The 8,985-nt window shown below is 39.6% G+C and overlaps 1 non-coding gene across 1 annotated transcript; it reads left to right on the top strand.

The window, feature by feature from the left end:
• The first annotated feature begins 205 nt into the window (after positions 1-205).
• LOC145612910 (small nucleolar RNA R71) lies at positions 206-311 on the top strand. The gene has a single exon (XR_014106813.1). It is a non-coding gene; the product is annotated as a small nucleolar RNA R71 (small nucleolar RNA).
• The last annotated feature ends 8,674 nt before the right edge of the window (positions 312-8,985 follow it).

Here is an 8,985-nt window from a genome sequence, read left to right on the forward strand (position 1 = left end):
AAGTTGTTCGATTGAGCAACCCTTGCTTGTTGGCTCTCTTTCCACTTCTTGCCAATTCATGTAATGACGAACCACTTCATCAATTGCATCAACCACTTCTTCTTCCGTTTTGTTCATGATTGGACCTCCGGCTCCGTCATCCAAACTTGCTCTCCCATGAGAACTCAACCCACCATAGAAGATATGTATGATTTGATAGGTAGGAATCCCATGGTGTGGACACTCTCTTTGATAATCCTTAAATCTTTCCCATGCTTCATAGAGACTTTCATTTGGCTTTTGCTTGAACCCTTGAATCAAAGCTCTTGCCTCCGCCGTCTTCTTTTGAGGATAGAAACGGAACAAGAAAGCTTTGGTGACATCATCCCAAGTTCTCAAAGAATTGGGCTTCACTTCTTTATCTAGCCATTCCAATGATATTCCTATGAGAGAGAAAGGGAACAACTTAAGGCGGATAAACTCTTGAGATACTCCATTGACCTTGATTGTGTTGCAATATTTTTCAAACTCCTTAAGATGGTTCAATGGGCTCTCATTCTTAGCCCCACTATATTGTCTCCTCTCAATTAGGGTGATCATTGCCGGCCGAATTTCAAAGTCAATTTCTGGTGTTGTAGGTGGAGCTATGCCGCTCTCAAACCTATATCCACCGGGCACTCCTAGTTCCTTCAAGGCAACTCTTGTATTTCCTCCCATGGCTTGGGATCTATGCATACAAAACTCAAAGAAATTATTAGTAGCACGGGTACAAGTGTATCCTAAAGTGTAAAATCTTTTTGTATTTTGCAAATAAAGCGGAATAGACTCAACAACAACATGCACTCAAAGCACCATTCCCCGGCAACAACGCCATTTTGATGGGATGAAGAACGGTAGGTCGTTGGGCTACCACCCCACCCAATCAAACAAAATTTATAACTCAACTAACCCCTATGAAGTGTAGTGGTAAGTTAAGGTCGAACCCAAAGGAATGGAGGTCGAATGTATATTGCCTAAGTCAAGCTACTCCAAAGTCAAATGCGGGGTTTATGGTAGGAACTAAGACTAAGCGAAGCAATGCAAAAACCTTGTACTAATCAAATGCAAAATCACTAGGGGAATGGATCCACATGCATCAACAACGAAATTCAATTAACTTGGGAAATTAACCAATAAAGTCAAGCAATGTGAAGGAAAACCGAAATTGCAACCAAAAGAGTACATCATGCTATTCTCCTAGAGGTCTAATTAGCGCCAAGTACATTAAACACTAGCTAGGAAACATCACAAGATATCTCAATCGAGTAAATGTAAGCCACAAATCAATGGTCCGTATCATTGTGAACTCACAATGCAATCTAGTGTGAATAACAAGGGGGATCAAGCCTAATCAAGCACACACATGCACAAAATCAATCAATCAATTTAATCACATTATCAACTCAATCAATTTCCCCAAATTAATCTCAATTCATCATAAATACATGCTTCACCACTACCCTAGCAATAAACCTACTCACAATCCATGAAAAACATCAAAATCAAAGCTAAACTAATCATCATACCCAAATTCATCAGTTGAAACCAACAAATTCAATCCAAATCAATCAAACTATTAATTAACCAAATTAAACAACAATACTAATGAAATCAAACATTAAATTGCATTAAAGAGTAAATAATCCTTACAAACTTGATAGAAATCAAATCAAATGTAGCAATCTTCAATCATCAATCATCAAACCCACATTTTCTCTCTCTAAAAAGCTAAGAACTAGTGTTTTTCTCTCTCTAAGATCTAATCTAATCTAATTCTAACTAATGAAGATCTAATTCTCCCCCTAAAAATGGAAAGAAATAACTATATATACACAGGGGAAGTTAGGATCGACGTCCAAAAATAGACCCACGCCGGTGCGGGCGCTCGGAGGAGAGAGAGAAGCGCGCACGGGACACACCCAGAAAGGTGCACCCGCACGCGCCTGGTGTGCGGCCGCACTCGACATATGTGCGGCCGCACACTCCCCGAGTGCGCCCGCACAAAACTGGCAGCCCCCCTTTCTTCTCTTCGTCCTAGCTCATGCGGGGCACACATCCTAGATGATGATGGTGGAGGACAAAGTAGGCACCAACTTCCTTGGAATAATTCTTGAAGAATATAAGCCATGAAAAGAACATATACAAGGCCTTGAAGCATGCTCCTTGGATCCCCCTTTGACTTGAAACTCTTTGCACAATCATTAGGCATGAAAAACAATAAAAGATCATGGAGAGGAAGCTCGGGAATTCTTGGACAATCAATCACAACCTACAAACAAAGGATAAAAAGCAAGTAAAATGGAAAAATAACAAATAAACTAGAAAATGCATAAAATAGAGAGACTAACTAAGAAAAGCATAAAATGAAGAAAATAAGAATAAAACTAAGGAAAACTAAAGAAAAGAGTAATAAAATGAAATGAAATTCATCCAAAAAGAGATCAAATGAGTGCCATAAATGTCACTCATCAGGGGCCGGGTGGCGAAAAGTCTTGAGACCCTAGGGGATACATCTTAGGGTCATATAATGACATTTGGAACCATATATGACCCTTATATATTGCCATAAATGTCCGTGGTAGGCTTGAGGTCACGATATCGGTGCAACATTGGAACACGTAAATTGACTGTTTAAAGACATATTGGATGGTTCCACCCACTCAACTGGACTCACGGAGGGTATTAGGAACTATGGCAAACATCTCGGCATTTTTTATTTCAGGGCGAAAAAAGGTCAAAAATTCCAAAATTGATGGCTATAATCCACGCTTTTTGAGGAATTTTGAGGTTACGGGGCCTGGTGGCGAAAAGTCTTGAGACCCTAGGGGATACATCTAAGGTTCATATAATGACGTTTGGAACCATATATGAACCTTATATGTTGCCATAAATGTCCGTGGTAGGCTTAAGGTCACGATATCGGTGCAAGTTTGGAACGGGTAAATTGACTGTTTAAAGGCATATTGGATGGTTCCACCCACTCATTTGGACTCCCGGAGGGTATTAGGAACCATGGTAAACATCTCGGTAATTTTTATTTCCGGGCAAAAAAAGGTCAAAAAATTCCAAAATTGAAGGCTATAATCCACGCTTTTTGAGGAATTTTGAGGTTACGGGGCCTGGTGGCGAAAAGTCTTGAGACCCTAGGGGATACATCTTATCGTCATATAATAACGTTTGGAACCATATATGACCCTTAAATGTTGCCATAAATATCCATGGTAGGCTTGAGGTCACGATATCAGTGCAAGTTTGGAACGGGTAAATTGACTGTTTAAAGGCCTATTGGATGGTTCCACCCACTCAATTGGACTCCCGAAGGGTATTAGGAACCATGGTAAACATCTCGGCAATTTTTATTTCCGGGCGAAAAAAAGGTCAAAAAATTCCAAAATTGAAGGCTATAATCCACGCTTTTTGAAGAATTTAAAGGTTACAGGGCCCGGTGGCGAAAAGTCTTGAGACCCTAGGGGATACATCTTAGGGTCATATAATGACGTTTGGAATCATATATGACCCTTATATGTTGCCATAAATGGTCACGATATCGGTGCAAGTTTGGAACTGGTAAATTGACTGTTAAAGGCATATTGGATGGTTCCACCCACTCAATTGGACTCCCGAAGGTATTAGGAACCATGGTAAACATCTCGACAATTTTTATTTCCAGGCGAAAAAAGGTCAAAAAAATCCAAAATTGAAGGCAATAATTCACGCTTTTTGAGGAATTTTTAGGTTACGGGGCCCGGTGGAGAAAAGTCTTGAGACTCTAGGGGACACATCTTAGGGTCATATAATGACGTTTGTAACCATATATGACCCTTATTTGTTGCCATAAATGTCCGTGGTAGGCTTGATGTCACGATATCGGTGCAAGTTTGGAACGGGTAAATTGACTGTTTAAAGGTATATAGGATGGTTCCACCCACTCAATTGGACTCCCGGAGGTTATTAGGAACCATGGTAAACATCTCGGCAATTTTTATTTCCGGGCGAAAAAAGGTCAAAAAATTCCAAAATTGAAGGCTATAATCCACACTTTTTGACGTATTTTGAGGTTACGGGGTCCAGTGGCGAAAAGTTTTAAGACCCCTAGGGGATACATCTTAGGGTCATATAATTATGTTTGGAACCATATATGACCCTTATATGTTGCCATAAATGTCCGTGGTTGATGAGTGACATTTATGGCACTCATTTGGTCCGTTTTTGGATGAATTCTATTTCATTTTATCTCTCTTTTCTTTAGTTTTCCTTAGATTTATTCTTGTTTTCTTCATTTTATGCTTTTTGTAGTTAATTTCTCTTTTTCATGCATTTTCTAGTTTACTTGTTTTTTTTCTCTTTTACTTGCTTTTTATCCTTTGATTGTAGGTTGTGATTGATTGTCCAAGGATTCCCGAGCTTCCTCTCCATAGTCTTCCATTGATTTTCATGCCTAAAGCTTGTGCAAGAAATCTCAAGTCAAAGGGAGGTCCAAGGAGCATGCTTCAAAGTCTTGTATATGCCTTCCTCATGGCTTATACCCTTCAAGAAATTCAAGGAAGTTCCTGCCTACTTTGTCCTCCATCACCATCATCTAGGATGTGTGCACCGCATGAGCTAGGACGAAGAAGAAGAGAAGGAAGCAGCAGAGATGTGCGGGCGCACTCGAGGAGTGTGCGGCCGCACATCTGTCGAATGCGGCTGCACACCAGGTGCGTGCGTGCGCAACTATCTGGGTGTGCTCCCGTGCGCACCATTCTCTCTCCTCCGAGCGCCCGCACCGGTGTGGGTCTATTTTTGGACGACTTTCCCAACTTCCTCTTTGTATTTGATAGTTATTTCTTTCCTTTTATAGAGAGAGAAGGAGATCTTCATTAAGTAAGAATTAGATTAGATTAGATTTTAGGGAGAGAAAAACACTAGTTCTTAGCAGTTTAGAGAGAGAAAGTGTGGGTTTGATGATTGATGATTGAAGATTGCTACATTTGATTTGATTTCTATCAAGTTTGTAAGGATTCTTTACTCTTTAATGCAATTTAATGTTTGATTTCATTAGTATTGTTGTTTGATTTGGTTAATTGATAGTTTGATTGATTTTGATTGAATTTGTTGGTTTCAATTTGATTTCAATTGATGAATTTGGGAATGATGATTAGTTTATCTTTGATTTTGATGTTCTTCATGGATTGTGAGTAGTTTTTTTGCTAGGGTAGTGGTGAAGCATGTATTGATGATGAATTGAGATTAATTTGGGGGAAATTGATTGAGTTGATAATGTGATTAAATTGGTTGATTGATTTTGTGCATGTGTGTGCTTGATTAGGCTTGATCACCCTTGTTATTCACACTAGATTGCATTGTGAGTTCACATTGATACGGACCATTGATTTGTGGCTTACATTTACTCGATTGAGATATCTTGTGATGTTTCCTAGCTAGTGTTTGATGTAGTTGACGCTAATTAGACCTCTAGGAGAATAGCTTGATGTACTCTCTTGGTTGCAATTTCGGTTTTCCCTCACATTGCTTGACATGATTGGTTGATTCCCCATGTTGATTGAACTTCATCGTTGATGCATGTGGATCCATTCCCCAAGTTGACTTGATTGGTTGATTCCCTTTTGCATTGCCTAGTTTAGTTCTAGTTTCTACCATAAACCCCTACTAGATTTCGGAATAGCTTGACTTAAGCATTGTGCATTCGACCTCCATTCCTTTGGGTTCGACCTTGACTTACCACTACACCTCATAGGGGTTAGTTGAGTTACAAATTTTGTTTGATTGGGTGGGGTGTTAGCCCAATGACCTACCGTTCTTCATCCCATCAGTGGTATGCTTGAGGTCACGATATCGGTGCAAGTTTGGAACGAGTAAATTGACTGTTTAAAGGCATATTGGATGGTTCCTCCCACTCAATTGGACTCCTGGAGTGTATTAGGAACCATGGTAAACATCTCGACAATTTTTAATTCCGGAGGAAAAAGGTCAAAAAGTTCCAAAATTGAAGTCTATAATCAACGCTTTTTGAGGAATTTTGAGGTTACGGGGCCCGGTGGCGAAAAGTATTGAGACCGATATATGGTTACCATGGTTCCTAATACCCTTTGGGAGTCCAAGTGAGTGGGTGGAACCATCCAATATGCCTTTATACAGTCAATTTACACATTCCAAACTTGCACCGATATCGTGACCTCAAGCCTACCATGGACATTTTTGGCAACATATAAGGGTCATATATGGTTCCAAACGTCAATATGTGACCATAAGATCTATCCCCTGGAGTTTCAAGACTTTCCGCCACCGGGCCCCGTAACCTCAAAATTCCTCCAAAAGCGCGGATTATAGCCTTCAATTTTGTAATTTTTTGACCATTTTTCGCCCGGAAATAAAAATTGCTGAGTTGTTTACCATGGTTCCTAATACCCTCAGGGAGTCCAATTGAGTGGGTGGAAACATCCAATATGCCTTAAAACAGTTAATTTACCCGTTCCAAACTTACACATATCGTGACCTCAAGCCTACCACGGACATTTATGGCAACATATAAGGGTCATATATGGTTCCAAACGTCATTATATGACCCTAAGATGTATCCCTAGGGTCTCAAGACTTTTCGCCACCGGGCCCTGTAACCTCAAAATTCCTCAAAAAGCGTGGATATGGCCTTGAATTTTGGAATTTTTTAACCTTCTTTCGCCCTGAAATAAAAATTGCCGAGATGTTTACCATGGTTCCTTATACCCTCCGGGAGTCCAATTGAGTGGGTGGAACTATCCAATATGCCTTTAAACTGTCAATTTACCCGTTCCAAACTTTGACCGATATCGTGCCCTCAAGCCTACCACGGACATTTATGGCAACATATAAGGGACATATATTGTTCCAAACATCATTATATGACCCTAAGATGTATCCCCTAGGGTCTCAAGACTTTTCGCCACTAGGCCCCGTAACCTCAAAATTCCTCAAAACACGTGGATTATAACCTTCAATTTTTGAATTTTTTGACCTTTTTTCACTCGGAAATAAAAATTTCCGAGATGTTTACCATGGTTCCTAATACCCTCGGGGAGTCCAATTGTGTGGGTGGAACCATCCAATGTCCCTTTTAACAGTCAATTTACCCGTTCTAAACTTGCACCGATATCGTGATCTCAAGCCTTTATAAGGGTCATATATGGTTCCAAACGTCATTATATGACCCTAAGATGTATCCCCTGGGTCTCAAGACTTTTCGCTACTGGGCCCCGTAACCTCAAAATTCCTCGACAAGCGTGGATTATATGCCTTCAATTTTAGAATTTTTTGACCTTTTTTCGCCCGGAAATAAAAATTGCCGAGATGTTTACCATGGTTCCTAATACCCTCCGAGAGTCCAATTGAGTGGGTGGAACCATTCAATATGCCTTTAAACAGTCAATTTACCCGTTCAAAACTTGCACCGATATCGTGACCTCAAGCCTACCACGGACATTTATGGAAACATATAAGGGTCATATATGGTTCCAAACATCATTATATGACCCTAAGATGTATCCCCTAGGGTCTCAAGACTTTTTGCTACCGGGACCCTAACCTCAAAATTCCTGAAAAAGCGTGGATTATAGCCTTCAATTTTTGAATTTTTTGACCTTTTTTCGCCCGGAAATAAAAATTGCCGAGAAGTTTACCATGGTTCCGTATACCCTCCGGGAGTCCAATTGAGTGGGTGGAACCATCCAATACGCCTTTAAACAGTCAATTTACACGTTCCAAACTTGCACCGATATCGTGACCTCAAGCCTACCATGGACATTTAAGGCAACATATAAGGGTCATATATGGTTCCAAACGTCTTTATATGACCCGAAGATGTATCCCCTAGGGTCTGAAGACTTTTTGCCACCGGGCCCCGTAACCTCAAGAATCCTCAACAAGCGTGGATTATAGCGTTTAATTTTGGAATTTTTTGACCTTTTTCGCCCGGAAATAAAAATTGCCGAGATGTTTACCATGGTTCCTAATACCCTCCGGGAATCCAGATGAGTGGGTGGAACCATCCAATATGCCTTTAAACAATCAATTTACCAGTTCTAAACTGACGTGGGGAAAACTATGTCGTTGGGCTAATCTTCCCTAAGCCAAACAAAATTTATAAACACTCAACAAACCTTAATACAAGTATAGAGGTAAGTCAAGGGCCGAACCCAAAGGAATGGTAATGTCTAAGTGCTTCCAATTATGTGCCTAAGCTAGGTCGAAGTCTAAGGGTAAAAGGTGATTCTAACAACTACTAAAACGTAGAAACCAAACAAATATAAAGAGCTAGGGATTAGGATCCGCAAATAATAGCAATGAACATAGCAAATTGGAATAGGAAAGTCGACTAAGTCAAGCATTGTGAGGGAAAATCAATCATGCAACCAAAAGAGCATGTCAAGCTATTCTCCTAGAGGTCTAACTAGCGTCAACTACGATAAACTCTAGCTAGGAAACATCACAAGACACCTCAAAATCGTGTAAATGCAAGCCACAAATTAATGGTCCGTATCAATGTGAACTTACAATGCAATCTAGTGCAATAATCAAAGTTAGCTACTCTCTAATTAATCACACACATGCACATGATCAATCAACCAAGTTTAATCACATCATCAACTCCATCAATTATCCCCAATTTACATCAATTCATTACATCATAAGCTTCACGAAATCCCTAACCAAACAACTACTCTAACATTATCATGAAATAAACCAACAACTAGAGAAATTAACAATCAACAATCTAAGAAGAACAAATCCATTAATCAAAGATCAAATATCAATATAAAACCAAAGAAACATGAATATCCAAGATTAATCATCAAATCATAAAATTCCAATCAAAATCAACAATCCAAACAATGAATATTAAACAAAGCAATAAATGAGATAGAGTTTAGAAATGCTCTTTGATGATAGAGTAGATCTCCAATACAATTGTCACATTTGAATCTTCAATCT

Source organism: Chenopodium album, chromosome 24, assembly GCF_948465745.1.
Source record: "Chenopodium album chromosome 24, dcCheAlbu1.1, whole genome shotgun sequence".
In the NCBI taxonomy this organism is placed as follows: domain Eukaryota; kingdom Viridiplantae; phylum Streptophyta; class Magnoliopsida; order Caryophyllales; family Amaranthaceae; genus Chenopodium; species Chenopodium album.